The following is a 24,489-nucleotide window of genomic DNA, read 5'->3' on the forward strand; positions in this document are numbered from 1 at the left end:
ATTAATAATTAATAATTAGCCTTTAGAACCGAAGAACCGGACCGGACCGAACCGATTATGTTCGGTCCGGTTCGGTTCGGTCCTACTGTGTACTACAGTTCGGTTCGGTTCTTATGGTTCATGGAACCAAGAACCGAGAACCGAAAAAAAAGGAACCGAGAACCGAGAACCGAACCGGTTGGCCACCCCTACAAGCAACGCAACTGATTTTAGCCTATAGTGTACAATCCAAATCTATCATCTTGACTAAATAATCAATGACTTAAACCAATATGGTGACCCCACGTATTCTAATAGAGACCCTCTTGTTGGAATCAGCCAGAATTGGTGCCTAACACCTTATGGTTCCGTAACCTGGTTACAAACCCACTTAAGCACGGTTCGTTTGAGATTGTGGCATTCGATTGTGGTGGCCAATTGTGATTATTAATTTTGAGTCCAATAATCACAATTGGCTGCCCCAATCCCAAACGAACATGGGCTTAGAAATGCAGACGAGGGATTGTAGAGTGAACTACAGGTCATAGGCCCTTCCTAGGTTACGAATCTAGTTAAGTTCTGAGAGGTTCGAGTGTTTTCGCTCCAACTTCAACAAATACAGACTGAAAAGGAAACACAAGCCCACAAAAATTAGTACGTGGGGCGAGCGTTGGAACCGCATCTTACGACAACCACATTGGAGTCTAGGATGAACAAGCCCACAACTTAGATGGTTTTTTGCTAAGACGACTCAATTACTCTACATTTTGTGATCCTTCACATTCCACATATAACCCATTGACATGAGAAAAGAAATTGATAAAACTCAAAGTTAAAATTTGATATTTCAAGACTATGATGCAGTAGCATCACTACTCGTCCACTCCTAAAACGAATATAAATGATACCCCAAAAGGCAAATCAATCAGAAAACAACAATTCAGATCTGGTCACACAATTCAATAGATTTCCACTAAACAAAAAACTACTACATTCTACAGTTTACAAAAATAACCAAAACCAAAACTCCTTAATTTATACCCATCCAAAGCCCATAAAAGCTATAGAAAAGCAACAAACTCCACATGCCTATCAATCAAAACAGGAAAACAACAATAGTCTAATACTACGTAAAAACAACCCAGTGAAGAAGAAGACCCAATTCTAAATTAGAACAACAACCCACAAAAACTAACAGTCTAATACAAACTAAAACCAACCCAATGAAGTAGAAGAAGACCCAATTCTAAATTAAAACAAAAACCCACAAAAAACTAAGATTCAATCTCCCTTACCAGGCCCATATCCTACTAATCCGAACCCGACCAAGTCGCTATCATGCCGGCTACTAATCCGAACCCAACCGAGTCTCGATCATGCCGGTCTTCCTCGCATAAGCGAAAATCCCACCAGCTTCAATAACAGGCCCAGCATCCCCAATTGGCTTCAATCCATACTCCTTCCCAGTAGTATGATTAATCAACCTACACTCTGCAAGCTCAATAGTCACAAAATCCCCAGTAGACTCACATAACTTTCCCTTGGATTCCAACGGGTAGATTTCCCCGGTGGCGACGGAATTCTTGAAGAAAATCCGAGCATAAGACTCGGCAAGGACCGCCCTAACTCTGGCTGCGCCGAGGGCCACCGGAACGTGCTCACAGGAGGACCCACATCCAAAATTGGCGCCGGCGATTATGATTGAGAATTGGGTTTGGGTTTGGTCTGGTTCTATGAATCGGATTGGGTAAGAGGAAGGGAGGCCGATTAGGGCCAGGGCTCCGAGTGTTTGGTATTCGTTAGGGTTTGAAGGGACTAGGGTTAGGTGTTCGGCTGGGATTATTTGATCTGTGTATATGTTGTCTGGGAGGACGAAGCATTGGCCATGGAAGGTGGGGGAAGGGGGACGAGAGGTGGGGGCGGCTAGGGGGATTAGAGAGGGGGGGGGGGGATGGAGAGTGTTCGAGGACGAAGCATTGGCACCGAGTTTTTTTATATTCGTTAGGGTTTGAAGGGACTAGTGTTAGGTGTTCGGCTGGGATTATTTGATCTGTCTCTATGTTGTCTGGGAGGACGAAGCATTGGCCATGGAAGGTGGGGGAAGGGGGAGGAGAATTGGGGGCGGCTAGGGGGATTAGAGGGGGCGGATGAAGAGTGTTTGAGGGCGAAGCATTGGCACCGAGTTTTTGATATTCGTTAGGGTTTGAAGGGACTAGGGTTAGGTGTTCGGTTGGGATTATTTGATCCGTGTCTATGTTGTCTGGGAGGATGAAGCATTGGCCACGGAAGGTGGGGGAAGGGGGAGGAGAGGTGGGGGGAGGCTAGGGTGATTAGAGGGGCGATGGAGAGTGTTTTAGGGGGGTTTGGAGGGGAGATGGGGTTTTAGGGAATTAGGGATCGGGGAGGGGTGGGGTGGGAAGAAATGGGGGGAGGGGGTGGGGTGTTTTTTAGAATAGAGGAAGGTTGGATTTGAAGAAGCTGATGTTGATGCTGATGCTGCTACTGTTGTTGCTGCCACCATTGCCATTGCCTTGGACCTCTCTCTCTCTCTCTCTCTCTCTCTCTCTCTCTCTCTCTCTCTCTCTCTCTCTCTTACGCTTTTTGTTGTGTGTAAGTCCACAGCCCTACTATTTGGGGTGCAACTTCGTTCGGACTCAAACCAAACCCAACAGATTCAACCTGATTTTGGCTCGAGTTGGGTTGGAGTTTACGCCTTGGCAACCCGACCCGACCTCCCTCTTCTAATTTTATGTTGATTTTATTGGGGTTATGTTTTTTTCTTGTATTTTTCTAACCGACCCGATTCAATCCGATCCGATTTCAGGTTAGATGGATTAGGTTAAGGTTGAGAGATTTAGAGGCAGGTTGGGTTAGAGTTGACCATCCTCAACCAACCAGAGGCTCGGGTTAGGGTTGAGGGAATGTGACGCAGGGAGCGTGAGAGCGGCAACACCAAGATAAAGATTGACACGAGCTGCACTAAAATAATCTCGTGGGGGTTTGAAAGGCCAGGCCACGGTTTGGAGAAAAGCTCCAACATAACAAATGACCGAAGTGAAGCTCCTTCACCCACGTGAACGAGCCAATGCTCTTCACAACAGATATCCCAAAAATAAACTTTAGTCAAATCTATCTTTCTTTCCTCATGCCATTACATTATATAAAAAACCAAAACCTAAGAATAGCAACCCTAAATTCTTGCCTAACTATTATTCTCAATCTTTTAACTAAAACAAGATAAATAAAAAGAAGAAACATGACTAAAACTTTCCTTAAATAGTAATCCTGTAATATAATTATACCATATCCTAAAACTGCCTATAACTTAGCCGAATCAACTCCAAATAGCGTAATCTTGGGCTCTTTAGATAGGTAATCGAAAAACCTTTCTAAAAACACCAAAATCATGCTAAAAGAACAACATTTGACATCCCAAAAAAATACCACAAATAAAATGACGAAAATAAGAAATTAAAAATAAAAGATTTGATCCACACCGCACGTTCTGCATCATTCACCCCCGCTTGAAGAAAACTCGACCTCAAGTTTAGGCCAAGGCACTCTCAGATCCAAGGCCGTCGTCTCATGGATGCGGGCTTCGAGTAATGCTAACTGCGTGAAAGACTTCACCCGTTGTTGGAGATCTTCGTTCTCCGCGGCTAGATCAGACAGGCCGACGCTAGGCGCACCGACTTCTTCATCCCGTCGTGCATTCGTCGGGGATCCCTTGAGCTCTGATACCAACTAACGAAGGGAGCGTGAGAGCGGCAACACCAAGATAAAGATTGACACGAGCAACACTAAAATAATCTCGTGGGGGCTTGAAAGGCCATGCCACGGTTTGGAGAAAAGCTCAAACATAACAAATGACAGGAGCGAAGCTCCTTCACCCACGTGAACGAGCAAATGCTCTTCACAACAGATATCCCAAAAATAAACTTTATTGATCAAATCTATCTTTGTTTCCTCATGCCATTACATTATATAAAAAACCAAAACCTAAGAATAGCAACCCTAAATTCTTGCCTAACTATTATTCTCAATCTTTTAACTAAAGCAAGATAAATAAAAAGAAGAAACATGACTAAAACTTTTCTTAAATAGTAATCCCGTAATATAACTGTACCATATCCTAAAACTGCCTATAACTTAGCCAAATCAACTCCAAATAGCGTAATCTTGGGCTCTTTAGATAGGTAATCGAAAAACCTTTCTAAAAACACCAAAATCATGCTAAAAGAACAACATTTGACATCCCAAAAAAATACCACAAATAAAATGACGAAAATAAGAAATTAAAAATAAAAGATTTGATCCACGCCGCACGTTCTGCATCAGAATGCTATCTCTGGTTGGGCTAGGGCTGGCATCAACCCAATCCAACCGACAAAGTTGCTCCCCTACTGAGGTCAGTGTGGAATCCACTTAAGGTTCGATCCACAAATCGGAGGGCTTGGATCATCACGTAGAGGAGATTTTTAGGGCAAAACATAGGGAAGTGATAAATCCGCCCCTTTTGATTACTTGGGACACCCAGCAGCTGACTGCAGAGGGGCTGATCTACTTCACATCAGAAGCATTCAATGGGCATGATTGCCATGTACACTGTTGCTGGGTGTCCCAAGTAATCAAAAGGGGCGGATATATCACTTCCCAAAACATATACAAGGAAAGGCCCAGTAAATGAATGCTTTAGATCATCTAAACATGTGGAGCCCACAGGCCTTTGGATACTGACATTGAGAGATGCTTAGGATCTCATTAGAGATCTTTCCCCTCTTTTCATCTCTCAAATGACCAGGCTCCAATTAAGCATCACAGACTGTTGATGGTGATGGTGATGGTGCTTGCCAGCTCAAAATGAACTCCATAATTGCTTGGAAATTTACAAATCCTTCTCTTACATATTGGCCATGAAACTTGCAAATAAATAATAGATTTTATTCATTTATAATGATAAATAAAGATCCAGGAATAGCAGTACCGGAAAATGGAGCATAGTACCGGAAAATGGGTAATATGATTATGAAGAAATTTGGGAAAGGTAGGGAGCCCTCAAGAAACACATCTACAGTGTGTAGTGTTGGTTGATAGCATCAATGTCTAAGCCCTTTAGTTTGGCAAACGATTCCACCCTTCCTTTCAGAGTGTGGAGCTCCCTCAACCTGTAAATGCAATAATAAGAAAGATGGTAACAAATTAGACAGTGTACACAGTTAGGGATTAGGTTTATGGGAGGGAAGTGGGAAAAAAACTAGATAAAGAGAATTGCCATGGAAACAGAAGAGGGAAAATAACATGTTGTTAGTTGTAGGGGTTTTAAATGTTATGAAAATACCCTTCTTGAAGAGTATTTTCATACATTGGTGCCCTCCATTCAGATCTAAATTCTAAAATGCTCCGTTGGATTTTGTATCTACGTCTGGGTCACAATCCAAAATAATTTCAAGGATTCTGTTACTAACCTTGCAATCTCTGCACGCCTTTTAGCTTCTTCAGCCATCATATTAATGTCTCTGAAGTGGTCCGATCGGCAAACATCTTTGTCTCTATCGACTGAAGTCCATGCAGTGTACGCTGCTCACGTGCCCATGCCACCTCTCGAACTTCCCTACCAAAGTCTTTCTGGTTTGTAAATGCCGTCTGCTCAAACATAAGGCCGACCGTAAAGAAATAGAAGAAGAGCCATTAAAAAAATATGGGATAACAGGTATAAAAGTATTTGAATGGTAAAATTTAAATTTACTGACCCTCTGATCCAGAACCAGACCCCAGGCTTTTCCACTGAGTGCATATTGAACACAGAATTTGAGAGGATCAAGAAACATGTAAGTTACAATATTAAAGAGCCAAACAACTCCAGTCCAACGCTAACCGATGCTTTTTATTCCAGCAAATTTCCAGTTTGCTTCGGCAGATATGACGGTAGCAACCTGCACAAGAGAGGACATTCCACTGGTTCTAATATCGAATCTTTCAAAACAAAATAATGGAAACAGAATGTGAGAAATGATAAATTGTTTGATTCACAGATTGCGATATAAGAACACGCATAACTAGCACAACAATTCCAGAAGTGAAAAAGAGAGAGTGTAATGTAGGTTTGAAGAAGGAAAACAGAAATGCGAAAACAATAAGCAGCAACAAAATTAGTATAATAATGAAGAACCACTGAAAAGAAAAGCAAAAGTTAAGGTTTCGGAATGTCTTTTGGGTGTGATGGAAATAGAAACATATTTGTTTCGGACGAAAATTTCGGTAGATATCCTGTAAATTTATGGAAACATATGCAAATGACGGATATAGATGTGTGTGTGCTGAGTTAATATTCAACACTTACTACGGGCACAACTCTGGTTGAGTTTTTACTACAAAATCGGGCTGGGTTCGGGTTGATTCCAATTCATTTTCAGCAGAAGCTCAACCCAACCAAACCCAAATTGTACCTTCGACACCAACTGATTGGGAAACTAGTTAAACTACTTATACCCTGATGAGTGTCAATTTCTAGTGGGAAAATATCGTTTATCATAGTGCAAAAACAGTGGTATGTGGGTGAGACGAAGAGAAATTGGAAGCAAGGGACAAGGGCAATCTACCTATATGAACACATGCGCATCTAGATATGTGTACATCCACATGTATTTGTGTATGTAGATTATGTAGACAAAATTAGGACAATAAAATCAATCCAAGGCCCAATTTCCCAAGTAAAAGTTGGGCTAGCTGATGTCATGTTGTTACTTAATAACCAACTGCGAATTGATGGCTGTTAATTTACTTAAGAATCATCAATCCATCCCAGAGGCATACCGGTTGCTATGGTTTCTTCTAACCTATGTCACAAATATCGTTCTCTGGAATTTCTCGGCAAGGGAAAATCTCAGGATATATTAATGTTTTTATATTTTTTTGTTTATATCGGGAAAAAAAACGATACAATAAAATTATTTATAATTATATAAAATATATAAATTAAAAAAAAAACATTAAAATATCGTAAAAATATTGTGATATTATCGCTATATTTTTAAAATTTTGAGTATTATATTGGGATTTTGTCGTTTTATCAAAATATTGCGATAAAAATGCTAAATTTTGAAAATATCGGATATATTTGTGACATAGCTTCTAACTTGAGCAATCAAAATGAAGTAGAACTACAGAAGTCTCAAAGGCAATACCATTTGTGCGATGATGAAAGCGGCAACAAGCAGAAGACCTGGGCGTTCCAGGAGAGACCAGCCCCTTGAGCGCGTCACAAATATTAAGGCCTGGCTAATGGTACTCACTTGAAGATATACTGCAGATGCCAGCATCCTTTGGTTTGCGTCTATAGCATCTGTATCGTTATTTTTTATCTCGTGTTTATTGAGGGTGTTGACGTGGAATATTTTCTGAAAAATAAAATAAGTGAGAATTAAGACTTCATGCCAGCACATGTGAAAATGTGTATTTTATCTCTATGTGACAAATGTGTATATGAGACACACTTAATATTGTAGACGGCCCATAAAAGGAGGTAATGGGTCACTAAAGAAAAATGCACTGATAATAGTTAATCACCAAGCATGGGTATAGAAAACCAGATAAAAGTAGTGAGAACAGTGAGAACTGTGGCAACAATTGCAAGTAATGAAAATTACCAGCAGAACTAAAGAACACAAACCAAAACCACAAGTTGAAAGGCACGAAAATTACCAGCCGAGCTAAAGAACACAAAGCAAAGCTAAACATATACAAGATGAAGGAAACACGTGCTTACCAATTCCCAGGGCCCAGGCATCTTTTTTATTTTTTTGAAAAAATAATGTCAGCCATGAAATTCCATTTCCCACAGATACCAGGATTTTTGGGGAGTGCCTTAAATGTATTTTGTCCATTTACAGTCGGTAGTTTTTCTCATTCCACAAAAGAGTGTTTTTGTTGTGAGGAAAAAATTGGTAAAGATATGGAAATGTGAAGTCTTTTTTACAACAATGAAGAACCAAGAGGAATACGTACTGCAAAAAAATTAGTGTCATGAGCTACCCAGAAGAATATAACGGTCATGAGAGCAAGATAAGTGCCAATGACAACTCCAGTTGCAAATATTTCAGTGAGCTTCCAACTGTCAAGAAGTGGAGAAGGCTTGACTCTGTCCTTGGAGATAGTCATGATAGTACCTGGAAATGGGCTCATAAATTAGCAAATATTATAAGAAAGACGAAAAACAAACAAAAATTTCAGCATTATGCAATGCGTATCAAAATGACGGATGAAAAAATATTCCACAACCAAACAGGCAATTCAAGCTAAGAGTTTACTGCTAACCATCATTAAGAATGGCAATGACAAGAACCATGAATGGAGGAAAGTCGAATCTCCAGACCAGCGTCAGCAGCATAAATCCTAGCTGTTTCCACAGAAACCCAGAATGTTAAAGAGAAGCCATGGCTTCATGCTGGAGGAAAAGTTATTGCATTTTAAACATTTACTTCAGATAATATCTTAGCAGATCCATATATCAACATCCATGAAAGGTAAACCTACTCAAAGACTTATTTTGAACAACGAGAGAGAGAGAGAGAGAGAGTGGGGGGGGGGAGGAAAATTGACAGCTTACCACAATACGAATAGTGATAGACACAGCATATATCTGCACGAGAAAGAAACATGAGTGAAACTGTCAGCATCTACAGTCATAGAAATCTGTTTAGGACAAATATATTTCCCTTCATTAAACTATAAATAAATTGTCTCGATGAACATCAGAAAATAATACACCATGTTTTTCCCTTTTTCTGCAGAAAACCATAGCCTCTTATTTTCAGGAACAAGTGTAATATACCAAATGAAATGATTAAGGTACTTGTGTAAGTGACCCACAATATAGATTTTCAAAGATGAAAATGGATGGAGCTCTACTGTGTACCGCCAAGAATTAGGTAGTTAACCAAAGAGTAAATGATCCTTATATGGGTTACTCAAAACAGATAAATATGCAGTTTTTCATCACACAGACGTTAGCAAGCATTTATTGACTGCCATTAAAAAAAAACATTTATTGACTGATATTGGCCACATGCGTGACACAATACAACTGCACTATTATTTATCATGTTGAACAATCAACCAATTAGTATAAGGGCAAGAATAGGAGAAACATGATGTAACTACTGGTTCTTGCAATAGTTTGGTGATATAGCTTTCGTCGCCAATCTAGGTTGTTTCATTGTTTGACAGGAAAAGAAATTTCCCCCAGTTAAACTCTCTTAAAACAAATCAAAACTATTATAAACATACTCACAGGAAGCCTGGCAGCGGATACATGGACTGATTTGAGCAGGGATTTAAATTTTGGTTTCAGTTTCAGACATAGCTGAAATCGAAATTTCGGCCGAAATTACCAAAATGTGAAATTTCGGGCAAAATTTTGAAAAAAAAAAAACCTTAAAAATTCACATTTTCCTGAAATTCCTGAATTTCGGCTGAAATTTCTGATTTTTGTGATTTCGGTTTCGGTCCCAATCGAAATCCGAAATTTCGGCTGAAATTTAAAACCATGGATTTGAGTAATATAACAAATGTAAAACAGCCCATGAAATAGAAATGCCAGATTTACCTTATAGTTTTTCATTCTCTGGAAAATCGCATGGCTTGTTAAAATAGCACTAATGATTACACTCAGCCCAGGCTCTGTTAGAACTATGTCAGAAGCGCTTCGAGCGGCATCTGTGGCATCTGCCACTGCAATTCCTATGTCAGCCTTCTTTAGAGCGGGTGCATCATTAACTCCATCTCCGGTCATTCCACAGATGTGCTTTCTAGCTTGCAATTTCTTCACAATCTCATATTTATGTTCTGTGGACAAACTCAGAGAAATCAGAGACAAGAATAAGATAAATTCATAAAACTCATGGAATATAAACAGGAGAATTACCAGGAAAGACTCCAGCAAAACCATCGGCTTTCTCTATAAGTTCATCAATTGGAAGGGATGAAGCTGCCTCATCCTTGCTTTCCCCCAACAAAGATGAAGATGGGTACATGTTTGAACCCATTCCCAGCCTACCCCCAGTTTCCTTGGCAATTGCCAATTGATCCCCTGGAAAATTTTCCACGAGCGAACAGCTTAGTGAAGTGTATTTAACAACAGTAGCATTGAGTACCGGTTCAAAAAAAAAATTAAAGGAAACCATTCAAACTTGAAAACAAGGATTTTGGCAACTATGCATGCACTAGCAAACAAGGTAAATGTAACTTTCTTTTGAGAATATGTACTTTTATCAATGTAAGAAAATATTGAAAACAAAGAGGTGCTTTGTAGATTTTACAATTGCAAGACACAACTAAAAAGGAACCCTGCCTATGTGGCTACAAGAAAAAGGTTTGGCCAATTTGTCTGACCATTCAGCAATTATGCAGTGCATATCTTATTCAAGTAAATAATCACACACACACACACACACAGATACAGATACATGTGCATGCACATTTCAAGTAAGTAAATAACATAATGGATGAGATTTAAGGTTATTTATGCCAGTTCCACAATAGCAACATGCGGCCAGTAGCACATGCGAGTTGCAGGTGCAGAAAAGGAAGAACATCTTATGGTGACACACACCTGTGATCATCTTAACGCTCACTCCAAGATCCAGAGCCCTTCTAATCGTTTCCGCACTATCATGGCGAGGAGGATCAAATAAAGGGAGAAGACCGACAAATTCCCAGGGCCCTCCAGGACTTTCCTTAGTTCCTTTAGGTACGTTCTGAAGAAAAGGAATATCCAACCATATTATCAAATGGACTGGAAATATAAGACACTCAGTTGACCAGATAAATATCTCGAGAGTTAAAAGATGAATTACCTGGCGGGCAACTGCAAGTGCTCGAAGCCCACGTTCTGCAAATTTGTCAATTATTCCATGAACGCGTCGTTCTATATCTGACTTATTGCATGCTAGATTGAGAATCTAAAATAACAGGAACAGAAGAATTCAAAAGTTTGATAAAATTTTAAAGTGAAATAGTCATTTGTGTTAATAATTAGTACAATGCAAGATTGATTCGGCTAAAAGCCTTCGATTTTTTCAGTAGCAGCCGAATGAAGTCGAAGGACAAAACAGTAAGAATTCCAGATGCAAAATGGTAAATATGTTAAAAGACAAGGGGCATAGAACACCCCTGAAAGGAGCAAAAAGGGAGAACATCATCTATGTATAAACCACTCTGTCCACCTTATGGCTTTCCAAGCTGTCTGACAGAATTTGATTCCATTCACACAGGAGTTTCTATGAATGTTGAAGCATGCACGAGGCTGGAACTTTCATCAAATGGTACAAAGGAGGGATTCATATCCAATTCGAACGCTAATACCCATATGAGAATATTTTACTAAGATAAATAACAAGTAAAGTAATAGATGAAAAAAAGAAGATATTGTAGTCTGAGTTGGTTCTAACATCTTTTTAATCATCACGGGCTTCCATAATCTACATACCCAGTTTATTTCCAAAATTGACAGCCACACATTCATTAGGAAGTCCCGACTCTAATTGTGAGCTTCTTGTGTGTTTCACTTCAGATAAAATACAAGATGGAGCTTTAAAATCAGATTGAAGAATGAGAACAACACAATATTACAACACTGCCATCCACAAGTCTCATGACGGTTTAGCTTCCCACTAGACTTGGAAATGTTAGGCAGCTTCCTGCAATTCCAAGTGATAAAATGGATCCTAAGAAAAACTACAAAATCAATGGGAGAATATTGGTGGCGAGGACCTGCCTAGCCAAGTACGCCACAAGCTCTAAAGGGACCTGTCAATCATCTCAAGCTAATCCGTAGACCATTTTATGGAGTCCTGGGTGTGACTTTATTTCAAAGGTTATGGACCAGAAGACTGCCCAATTTCAGAAAACTTGTCTTCCCATGGGCAAAAAATTAAGCTGAATTCCACAAATAAGGTTGCCATAGCATGTTCACAAAATGTCTAAATGTCTCTTTTCCCAAATTTAGATGTAGCGATAAAAAAAAATTCAGATAAATGGTAATGATCATTGATTAACACTAGTTATAGTCACTAAACATTGATTGGGAACTTTATATACTGATATAGAAATAAAAATAGATAATATTGAGAATTACACATATTACTACTAAGTACTAATCCTGTGGTTATTGCCAATCGATTAATAATCAATCTTGCAATGAAAAAAAGGACTTGTTTTTTCCTTTCCTTATACTTACAGTATATTAATATAGATCGTTCGAAAGATCAGAACATGTGGGAACAACAAAATATATAAAGATATAGCAGAAAAAATTGACTATTTATTCATCTATATCAGAAATTTCTGGAGGACAAATTGGTTATATGATCCTCACGGACCGGAAAATTATTGGGCAGAGCTGGATTTGAACCAGCATAGACATATCACCAACGAATTTACTGTTGGTACCCCTGTCATAAGTTCATAACAGATTGCCAACTATCACTTATAATGCAGTGAAAAAAGAACAATTCCGGCATGTAGGCAAGAGTATTAGCATTATATGCAAAACAAACAAGATAATTCTCAATTCATGAGTTCATGTTTGGACATGTCATCTTATAAGATAGGACAAAGAAAATCACCATGTCGCACGAAATAAAACAAAAGAAACAGTACATACATGCAATGTCCTTCAGAGCTGGACCAGTTGCTTAAATTATTAGTGAACTGTGCAATTCCTCGATTAGAGCATTGGTCTCCAATGCCTGTCACAAATTATTATACATTAGAAACTTAAAAACATGATTAGATAACAGTTCAAATAGAAATTAGCAACTGAATTTCCACTATTTTATGTAAAACATCAATCAAAGGTTTCTTCTTTTGTATAATTGATTATATACAGCCATTCGAAATCGCAAAACGAGATTATAATCAAACAAAATGAAAAAGCTTTGAGATAGGGCATGAAATTAGATAGAAAATTAGGGAAAACGAGATAGATTTATACTGACCGTGTAATACGATGAAGGGAAGTGAGGATGAAGATTGAAAAGAGATTAAGATGAAGATGATTTGTAGCAGTGGAGCAGCCATTGAATTTGAAGGAATCAAGGCTGTTTCTACGCTTGGATTATCGATTTGCAGGAATCTAGGGTTTCTTCTTCTTTATTTTCAATTCCAGGAACTTTTGGGAAGGTTTTCATAAATCCCGGGATTTTCTTCCAAGTAGAGGCAATTTAGGAGTTGTAGAAATTTGAGAAAAGGTTGAGAGATTTTAGGAATTTGAGAAAATTTAGGATCTTTTAGTTTATCTTTCCTAGTTTTTGTAGAGGTAGGAAACGTCCAAAGTAAAGCCTATAAATATGGCATTGTAAAACGTTTTCTTTTAGGTGGAGAAAGTTTACTCGTTTATCTCTTTTGTTCGGAAGAGAAGTTGTAAGTTTTCTTCACGAAAACTTCAATCTGTCTTTTATCTATCTAATCTGTTTTATGCAGGTTTTAAACTTGTTTTTATGCAAGTTTCCATCCCCATTGATGCTTCAAATTGCACCCATCGATCCACTATCCCTACCCTTGATTATCTCAGCCCCAAACAAGGCCTGAGAAAGAGTTTCTTTCTCAGCCTATACCCACCATCTTGCTTATTAACCCTTTTTTTTCCATACTTCCGTTTCTTGTTTCTTTCCCAAAATCAATTTCTACAGCCTAAGAACCATTATACCCTTTGCCCTTTAAAGACTTTCCAAAAGGGATTTCTATTAGTTTTCGTGCCTTTCCACTATCCAACCAACTTAATTAACGCAAAACTGATAAGAAGTTTAGAAAGAAGCTAATATTATCTCCATTTCAACGTTAAAAAAGTAAAACGAACGAAAGACACGTTTGCAAAATGTTTTTGTCCAATTTGATGGGTTTGAAATTCAAAAGCCATTTGCAAGACATGTTTCAATATAAATAATTTCCTTTTTCGTCATGGATTTTTGTGTGTATGAAGCTTGAAGAGGGTGATAGAGTGAGAGAAACAGAGAGGAGATAAGATGTTTACATGCATATACTGTCGTAGCACTGGCACTAGAGAAGCCATCAACAACAAAACCAGTAGAAGAGCCAAAGGACTTCTCACTCAGGTATGATCACATTTTCACTTTGTCAAGTAAGCAGGAGTTTATTATTATTACCATTATTATTATCATTATTAAAAGGCGGCGGATGTTAGTCATTAAAAGGCGGCGGATGTTTATTGTTTTCTTCCCTCTTTTCTTTTTTCTCTTTTTTGCGTGGGTGGGGAGTTTCCCCTACAATTACCTACTTTGCAAAGAATTTTTCGATATTAGTCATTAAAAGTTATGAAATGGCTAACTTTTTAAAATATTTTCAAAAGGTCTATACTAAAGTTTTGACGTCCAACATGCATTCAATCAACTCTAAAATCATTTTTCCCTAAGATATTTATTCTTGATGTTTTTCATATTAGAAAATTAAGTTGTTTCTTCAAAACAAGAATTTTTTGGGAAAATATCATATCTTAAGGCTATGTTTGACATCCATGAAATTGTTTCTTGGAATATTAGTTTAATCAAGTTGTGAGAGAAAAATGGGAAGGAGAGACTTGAGAGAGCATGAGTGGGAAGGGTGAGAAGTGGCTAGACAACAGAAAAAAAAATCGTATTTTGAGTGGAGTTTTCTTTTTCCTTTCTTCATCCTTTTCTTACCCTCTCCTCACTCATTCACTCATGTCTAGATCTCTCCCTCTACCACCCTTCCTTACCACTGCGTAAGCTAATATTCCATGGAAAAACTAAGTATTTATTGGCAAAAATCCATTTTTTATATATTTTTTTGTTCTTTCTCCATTATTACAAAACTTGGGATTCATTTAGCACAGATCAAAGACATGGTGGTCAAAGTTTTCCGAACTTGTCGTCACATGAACCGGCGTTCCATCCCAAATGTACAAATGGAGATGGTCACAACAACTACAACGACAACAAGCAGTGCAAGTGATGGAGATGTTGTGGGGCATGAAGAAGAGCCAGTAGAATGGACGGCCGAGGTTGAGACTGGCGTACATATAGTTTTCGTTTCTGAGCCCAACTTTATAGGCAACTCTATAAAGAAAGTATACTTCAGGTATGTTTCCGCTTCAACCTGTAGAGATAAAACCTTGAATCCGCAAGGAAGATAAAGGAAAAAAATTGAAACTGTTTTGTTATTCAATGAAAGATCTCTACATACATAGATGTCTCATATTTATAGACTTTCAAACCTTATTCTCCCTATTCTACAAAAAATCATCTTATAATATTCAAACTCGACTCTGACCCTTAACTATAATTCTGACTTCTAATTAGAGTAGGACTAAGAAACCAAAAAGAAAAAGGAAAAAAATCAAAAGGAAAACAAGAAAACTTGTCCTACATCAAGGCCCAAAATTGAAGGCTAGGATTGTTTAATCAAAACAGCTTCGTAAATGTTAGTTTTTGCATTTTTACTGGAAAGATGATCCATGGAGCATGCTATGGGTTCACCTGTTCCTTTCTCTATTAATATAATTCTTTGCCATTAGAAAAATAGTGTGAATGATGTGCACAATACAAGTGGATTATGAGACCCTTAATTTAGACAATCCATTAAGTAAAAGTGGAACTTTTGGTGGTAGACCTTTCAAATGAAGAATTTTGTTCTTCTTTTTTTGGTTTAACACTATGCGACCAATCAAATATTTAATTACACTGTTTTTGTTTTAGTACTTATTTGTTGTTGAGATTGTTGAGCTTTTTAAAATATTGGATCTTAATTGTCTGGATTCAGTGAGGATATGTTTGATGTGGAGGATGCTCGAGCATGGTGGAGAGACAACTATGAGAAAGTCATGGAGCTCTACAGTGTCCAAACATGCACTCCACCACAAGAACTGCAGAGCTCTGATGGATTGCATATTTCGACACTACAGAGTGTCCCAGTATCCAATCCACCAGAACAGGTTAGTCCTACTTTCTTTCTTAAATGCTTAATCTTGGTATTTCAGCAAACTGCAATTAATACTGTAATTCCTACTTCTCCATCTTAGATGTTTTTATCTATTCAAATGCTTTTCATTTATTTAATGGTAATTTTATTTCATCTTAATTTCTCTTCTTTTACCAGTAATGTCATACTAGATTTTCTTTTGATTGAATAATTAGAGTGCCTATGAACTCTGAACTTCATACCTCCATTTCTTTATAGAAATGATGTTTCCACTTCTGGCTTAACTAGTTTTAACAGATTAACACATCTAACTTTACTAGTTACTTTGAAGCATAAGAAAAATATTCACTATTTTTTTCCTTTCCTAGAGCCCATATAATACTGCTGAGGAGAGCACTGCTGAGGAGTGCACTGTGGTATCCTCGGGCTCATCTGTACAGAACCCGGATTCGAGCCATCACTGCTCCTCGGATGACATTCAGCAGTCTTTGAGTCATAACCATTTGAGTATGACAAAAAATACATCATCCTCGGACGGAGCTTCCACATCGAGCCCCAAGAGATACTTTTATGATCAAGAGATTGAATGGGTGGAAGAAGATCAACCGGGCGTCTCATTAATGATCAGGTCCTTCCCTGATGGGACTAGGGAGATCAGACGTATCAAATTTTGGTGAGCCCAATTCGCTAGTTTGATGCTATATTTCAAAATTTTATCTTGGGTTTTCATTAGAATTTCCATTCAAATTTTAAGAAAGAATGCGCCAAAAATAAGTAGAGATAGTAAGGAACAAAAAGATAAATATGATAAAGATAGTGGCATGATTTTACTTACTGCAATGAGAAAAAAAGCGATCATGATAATTAAGTAAATTGAATAGAAAAATTATCTAAGCTTTTGTTTTGACAATCTTGCAGTGGAGAAAGTTTGACGTGGTGAAGGCAAGGGAATGGTTGAAAAAACACAAAGCCAGATTACATGACCAATACATTGTTTTTGGGATATTCTGATCTCTCTCTCTCAGATGTACCACTAGGGTTTAGTCACTCCATCTGGATACACTCCATATATGAACCTTTTTGTTTGTTTCCTTTCTCTCAGTAACTGTAAGTTCATGGCCCCTTGCGGTACTGATCTTAAAAAGCATTGTGCACTATGAGTTTAACAAAAGTATAATCAGGGATGCATCTGATCTTTTTTATCATGTCCTCTTTTAATACCTTTTTTAACAAAAGTATAATCAGGGATGTATATGATCTTTTTGATCTGTCCTCTTTAAATACTTTTGGACCAACCCCATCTTCCTTTTTTTTTGAAATGGCAATAATTATATATAACAAAATTAGGAGGCCGAGATGGACTACTTTCAACTAATCATGAATGAAAAAACTCTGCAATTTTTCATTGTAAGACTACTTTAAAGTTGCATAATATAAGAAAACTAGTATTTTAAATAGAGTGTAATGTTCAAAACTACGCATGTTGTATCAAGATCCGTTGTTTTTCACGGAGCTGAAGCCTGAATATGAAGACCCCTTTTGTTTTTCAAGTTCATTAAAATGCTATAAATGCTAGTTTCTTTTATCATTTCATAGCTAGTCATTTTTCTTTCATGTTAGGGTTTACCTAAATTCATCAAACGGCTCCGGCAACCTCCAATGGCTATGCTCGAGGAACCTTTACACCGAAATCAATTTTGTCCATGCAAAATTAGGATTGGCTAGAAGTGGTCTGTGATTGCAAGTCCTTGATGCCTTTCAATCGCACACAACATTGCAATGATGTAACTCCCAAGGATTTGCAATCGCATAGGATCCGCAGTCACTAAGGCCTTGCTCAGTTACGAGACTTGGCGCAGAAAATGTTGGAAAAGGGGGTTAAAATCCATCAACACTTCGTTGACATCGTGTTCGGTTGGGATTATTTGATCCGTGTCTATGTTGTCTGGGAGGATGAAGCATTGGCCACGGAAGGTGGGGGAAGGGGGAGGAGAGGTGGGGGGCGGCTAGGGTGATTAGAGGGGGGATGGAGAGTGTTTTAGGGGGGTTTGGAGGGGAGATGGGGTTTGAGGGCGTTTTTGGGAATTAGGGATCGGGGAGGGGTGGCGTGGGAAGAAATGGGGGGAGGGGGTGGGGTGTTTTTTAGAATAGAGGAAGGTTGGATTTGAAGAAGCTGATGTTGATGCTGATGCTGCTACTGCTACTGTTGTTGCTGCCACCATTGCCATTGCCATGGACCTCTCTCTCTCTCTCTCTCTCTCTCTCTCTCTCTCTCTCTCTCTCTCTCTACGCTTTTTGTTATGTGTAAGTCCACAGCCCTACTATTTGGGGTGCAACTTGGTTCGGACTCAAACCAAACCCAACAGATTCAACCTGATTTTGGCTCGAGTTGGGTTGGCATTTCATCGGATTGGGTTGGAGTTTACGCCTTGGCAACCCGACCCGACCTCCCTCCTCTAATTTTATGTTGATTTTATTTGGGTTATGTTTTTTTCTTGTATTTTTCTGTCCGACCCGATTAAATCCAATCCGATTTCAGGTTAGATGGATTAGGTTAAGGTTGAGAGATTTAGAGGCAGGTTGGGTTAGAGTTGACCATCCTCAACCAACCAGAGGCTCGGGTTAGGGTTGAGGGAATGTGACGCAGGGAGCGTGAGAGCGGCAACACCAAGATAAAGATTGACACGAGCTGCACTAAAATAATCTCGTGGGGGTTTGAAAGGCCAGGCCACGGTTTGGAGAAAAGCTCCAACATAACAAATGACCGAAGTGAAGCTCCTTCACCCACGTGAACGAGCCAATGCTCTTCACAACAGATATCCCAAAAATAAACTTTAGTCAAATCTATCTTTCTTTCCTCATGCCATTACATTATATAAAAAACCAAAACCTAAGAATAGCAACCCTAAATTCTTGCCTAACTATTATTCTCAATCTTTTAACTAAAGCAAGATAAATAAAAAGAAGAAACATGACTAAAACTTTCCTTAAATAGTAATCCTGTAATATAATTATACCATATCCTAAAACTGCCTATAACTTAGCCAAATCAACTCCAAATAGCGTAATCTTGGGCTCTTTAGATAGGTAATCGAAAAACCTTTCTAAAAACACCAAAATCATGCTAAAAGAACAACATTTGACATCCCAAAAAAATACCACAAATAAAATGACGAAAATAAGAAATTAAAAATAAAAGATTTGATCCACACCGCACGTTCTGCATCATTCACCTCCGCTTGAAGAAAACTCGACCTCAAGTTTAGGCCAAGGCACTCTCAGATCCATGGCCGTCGTCTCATGGATGCGGGCTTCGAGTAATGCTAACTGCGTGAAAGACTTCACCCATTGTTGGAGATCTTCGTTCTCTGCGGCTTGATCAGACAGGCCGACGCTAGGCGCACCGACTTCTTCATCCCGTCGTGCATTCGTCGGAGATCCCTTGAGCTCTGATACCAACTAACGAAGGGAGCGTGAGAGCGGCAACACCAAGATAAAGATTGACCCGAGCAGCACTAAAATAATCTCGTGGGGGCTTGAAAGGCCATGCCACAGTTTGGAGAAAAGCTCAAACATAACAAATGACAGGAGCGAAGCTCCTTCACCCACGTGAACGAGCAAATGCTCTTCACAACAGATATCCCAAAAATAAACTTTATTGATCAAATCTATCTTTGTTTCCTCATGCCATTACATTATATAAAAAACCAAAACCTAAGAATAGCAACTCTAAATTCTTGCCTAACTATTATTCTCAATCTTTTAACTAAAACAAGATAAATAAGAAGAAGAAACATGACTAAAACTTTCCTTAAATAGTAATCCCGTAATATAACTATACCATATCCTAAAACTGCCTATAACTTAGCCAAATCAACTCCAAATAGCGTAATCTTGGGCTCTTTAGATAGGTAATCGAAAAACCTTTCTAAAAACACCAAAATCATGCTAAAAGAACAACATTTGACATCCCAAAAAAATACCACAAATAAAATGACGAAAATAAGAAATTAAAAATAAAAGATTTGATCCACGCCGCACGTTCTGCATCATTCACCCCCGCTTGAAGAAAACTCGATCTCAAGTTTAGGCCATCGATCTCCAAATCTGATTTTCGGCACTGCATCAATCTTCTATTCTTCATTCCCCCATTATTATTATTATTTTTTTTTATTTTTTTTTGTAATCCCTTACATGAAGCATAACCATGAAAAGGGCTCTCGAAGGCACTCTCAGATCCATGGTCGTCGTCTCATGGATGCGGGCTTCGAGTAATGCTAACTGTGTGAAAGACTTCACCCGTTGTTGGAGATCATCGTTCTCCACGGCTAGATCAGACAGGCCGACGTTAGGCGCACCGACTTCTTCATCCCGTCGTGCATTCGTCGGAGATCCCTTGAGCTCTGATACCAACTGACGCAGGGAGCGTCAGAGCGGCAACACCAAGATAAAGATTGACACGAGCAGCATTAAAATAATCTCGTGGGGGCTTGAAAGGCCAGGCCACGGTTTGGAGAAAAGCTCGAACATAACAAATGACCGAAGCGAAGCTCCTTCACCCACGTGAACGAGCCAATGTTCTTCACAACAGATATCCCAAAAATAAACTTTATTCAAATCTATCTTTCCTCATGCCATTACATTATATAAAAAACCAAAACCTAAGAATAGCAACGCTAAATTCTTGCCTAACTATTATTCTCAATCTTTTAACTAAAGCAAGATAAATAAAAAGAAGAAACATGACTAAAACTTTCTTTAAATAGTAATCCCGTAATATAACTATATCATATCCTAAAACTGCCTATAACATAGCCAAATCAACTCCAAATAGCGTAATCTTGGGCTCTTTAGATAGGTAATCGAAAAACCTTTCTAAAAACACCAAAATCATGCTAAAAGAACAACATTTGACATCCCAAAAAAATACCACAAATAAAATGACGAAAATAAGAAATTAAAAATAAAAGATTTGATCCACGCCGCACGTTCTGCATCAGAATGCTATCTCTGGTTGGGCTAGGGCTGGCATCAACCCAATCCAACCGACAAAGTTGCTCCCCTACTGAGGTCAGTGTGGAATCCACTTACGGTTCGATCCACAAATCGGAGGGCTTGGATCATCACGTAGAGGAGATTTTTAGGGCAAAACATAGGGAAGTGATAAATCCGCCCCTTTTGATTACTTGGGACACCCAGCAGCTGACTGCAGAGGGGCTGATGTACTTCACATCAGAAGCATTCAATGGGCCTGATTGCCATGTACACTGCTGCTGGGTGTCCCAAGTAATCAAAAGGGGCGGATATATCACTTCCCAAAACATATACAAGGAAAGGCCCAGTAAATGAATGCTTTAGATCATCTAAACATGTGGAGCCCATTGGCCTTTGGATACTGACATTGAGAGATGCTTAGGACCTCATTAGAGATCTTTCCCCTCTTTTCATCTCTCAAATGACCAGGCTCCAATTAAGCATCACAGACTGTTGATGGTGATGGTGATGGTGCTTGCCAGCTCAAAATGAACTCCATAATTGCTTGGAAATTTACAAATCCTTCTCTTACATATTGGCCATGAAACTTGCAAATAAATAATAGATTTTATTCATTTATAATGATAAATAAAGATCCAGGAATAGCAGTACCGGAAAATGGAGCACAGTACCGGAAAATGGGTAATATGATTATGAAGAAATTTGGGAAAGGTAGGGAGCCCTCAAGAAACACATCTACAGTGTGTAGTGTTGGTTGATAGCATCAATGTCTAAGCCCTTTAGTTTGGCAAACGATTCCACCCTTCCTTTCAGAGTGTGGAGCTCCCTCAACCTGTAAATGCAATAATAAGAAAGATGGTAACAAATTAGACAGTGTACACAGTTAGGGATTAGGTTTATGGGAGGGAAGTGGGAAAAAAACTAGATAAAGAGAATTGCCATGGAAACAGAAGAGGGAAAATAACATGTTGTTAGTTGTAGGGGTTTTAAATGTTATGAAAATACCCTTCTTGAAGAGTATTTTCATACATTGGTGCCCTCCATTCAGATCTAAATTCTAAAATGCTCCGTTGGATTTTGTATCTACGTCTGGGTCACAATCCAAAATAATTTCAAGGATTCTGTTACTAACCTTGCAATCTCTGCACGCCTTTTAGCTTCTTCAGCCATCATATTAATGTCTCTGAAAGTGGTCCGATCGGCAAACATCTTTGTCTCTATCGACTGAAGTCCATGCAGTGTACGCCGCTCACGTGCCCATGCCGCCTTCGAACTTCCCTACCAAAGTCTTTCTGGTTTGTAAATGCCGTCTGCTCAAACATAAGGCCGACCGTAAAGAAATAGAAGAAGAGCCATTAAAAAAATATGGGATAACAGATATAAAAGTATTTGAATGGTAAAATTTGAATTTATTGACCCTCTGATCCAGAACCAGACCCCAGGCTTTTCCACTGAGTGCATATTGAACACAGAATTTGAGAGGATCAAGAAACATGTAAGTTACAATATTAAAGAGCCAAACAACTCCAGTCCAACGCCAACCGATGCTTTTTATTCCAGCAAATTTCCAGTTTGCTTCGGCAGATATGACGGTAGCTGCCTGCACAAGAGAGGACATTCCACTGGTTCTAATATTGAATCTTTCAAAACAAAATAATGGAAACAGAATGTGAGAAATGATAAATTGTTTGATTCACAGATTGCGATATAAGAACACGCATAACTAGCACAACAATTCCATAAGTGAAAAAAAGAGAGTGTAATGTAGGTTTGAAGAAGGAAAAACAGAAATGCGAAAACAATAAGCAGCAACCAAATTAGTATAATAATGAAGAACCACTGAAAACAAAAGCAGAAGTTAAGGTTTCGGAATGTGTTTTGGGTGTGATGGAAATAGAAACATATTTGTTTCGGATGAAAAGTTCGGTAGATATCCTGTGAATTTATGGAAACATATGCAAATGATGGATATAGATGTGTCTGTGCTGAGTTAATATTCAACACTTACTACGGCACAACTCTGGTTGAGTTTTTACTACAAAATCGGGCTGGGTTCGGGTTGATTCCAATTCATTTTTTTTTACGATAAATCGATTTCTCCAATTGGTGAGAAAGGGGTGCGGTGGTGGGAGAAGGGGAGAGATTTGAGGGGGCACGAATGAGATAGGGCTGAGAAGTGGCTAAAAATCAAGAAAAACTCATCCAATATTGAGTGGATTTTTTTTGTTTCTACCTCTCATCGCTTGGAGACTAGTTTCTTGTTTCTTGTTTTTTAGGGCCTATTCGTTTCAGATTGTAACAACCAATGGTGAGCCCCAAACCTATTATTGGACTCGAAATTACATTTAAATTTGAGTCTGATAATTGGTTTTGCGCTAACAATCGGTTGTCACTATCTCAAACGAACATGACCTTAGCCACTTCACCCTGGTCTCAACTTGGAGACACTGATTTAACATGAAACAAGTTTCATTGTGGCCAACCGTGCGCTTAGTGATGATCATATGGCGAATCCTTAACTTCTAACCTTGAAAGTTGGAAAAAAATTAAGATATTAAATAAGATATTTTTTTAATTAATAAGGCATTTGTACTCCCATTTGTTTATTTTTTTTCTTTATTTTTTCAAAAAAGGCAAACAAGGAGTGGTGGAAAATTGGGAATGTTGAGAAAGAGACCGGAAATATCATTTCCGTCAAGGATAATAATGTATGAAGTAATTAAGAAGCTAAAATTAACTTGTTTATAGTTTTTGGGGGAATGAAATCCGCAGTCCATGATTGACAGTACATAGTTTTTTTTTTTTTTTAAAAAGAAAACGAATTATGAAGCTTATAGTGATAGTTTCACTTCAAAATATCTCTTAGATCAAGGTATTCTTCATCAAACCTCATGCATCTCCACACCTCAACAAAATGGTGTGTCTGAAAGGAAAAACAGACACCTGCTAGAGGTTGCTCGATCAATTATGTTTGAGAAGAATGTTCCCAAAAGTTTTTGGTCCGAAGCCATTCTTACTTTATGTTATTTGATTAATAGGCTCCCAAGCAAGATTCTTGGAAAGGGACACTAATGCAGAGCATCCCCTTAGCAAGCACATTTACAGTACCAATACCCTGCATCAGTCACCTAGAAAACATCCTTTCACATTTTGTAAGGGGCTGAGTTTTTTTTTTTTTTAAGAAAATGTAAAGGGCTGAGATTAAAAGCATGGTGTTCGAGTGAGCTTTTATCTCAGCCCTTCACAAAAATGTGAAAGGCTGATTTCTAGGTAACACGCCTGAGTCACGACGATGATGAAACAACAACAACCTTCTATAGATGAGAGTTGGGGAAATGATATATTTGCCCCTTTTATTGCTTGGGACAGCCACCTCTAGTGTAAAAGAGTAGTCTCAGGTACGAAAAGGAAAAGGGGGTGAATATATCACTTCTCTGAGATTTTGTACATTGAGTGCGCATGAAGTCTAATATTTTCCAAAAAGTACAGTGGTCCCACTCCATATGATGATCCAAACTCCGCATTTGTTGGGCCACAACGTAAATAGGTTGTGCCTCATAA

General features: G+C 38.5%; 3 pseudogenes across 1 annotated transcript; all 3 read right to left on the reverse strand.

Annotated features, from left to right (window-relative positions):
• Positions 1 to 1,320: 1,320 nt before the first annotated feature.
• On the reverse strand, positions 1,321 to 18,161 carry LOC143892946 (3-isopropylmalate dehydratase small subunit 1 pseudogene; annotated as a pseudogene).
• LOC143878338 (plasma membrane ATPase 2-like) lies at positions 4,833 to 10,944 on the reverse strand (annotated as a pseudogene).
• Positions 18,162 to 21,522: 3,361 nt separating the features above from the next.
• LOC143892954 (plasma membrane ATPase 2-like) lies at positions 21,523 to 22,546 on the reverse strand (annotated as a pseudogene). The gene is made up of 3 exons (XR_013255665.1): positions 22,346 to 22,546; positions 22,061 to 22,238; positions 21,523 to 21,760 (listed from the first exon to the last, which is right to left on the reverse strand). The product of XR_013255665.1 is annotated as a plasma membrane ATPase 2-like (transcript).
• Between the last annotated feature and the right edge of the window lie 1,943 nt (positions 22,547 to 24,489).

The sequence above is a fragment of the Tasmannia lanceolata genome, unplaced genomic scaffold (genome assembly GCF_043159265.1).
Source record: "Tasmannia lanceolata isolate RefF3 unplaced genomic scaffold, GAP_Taslan_0.1 ptg000002l, whole genome shotgun sequence".
NCBI lineage: Eukaryota > Viridiplantae > Streptophyta > Magnoliopsida > Canellales > Winteraceae > Tasmannia > Tasmannia lanceolata.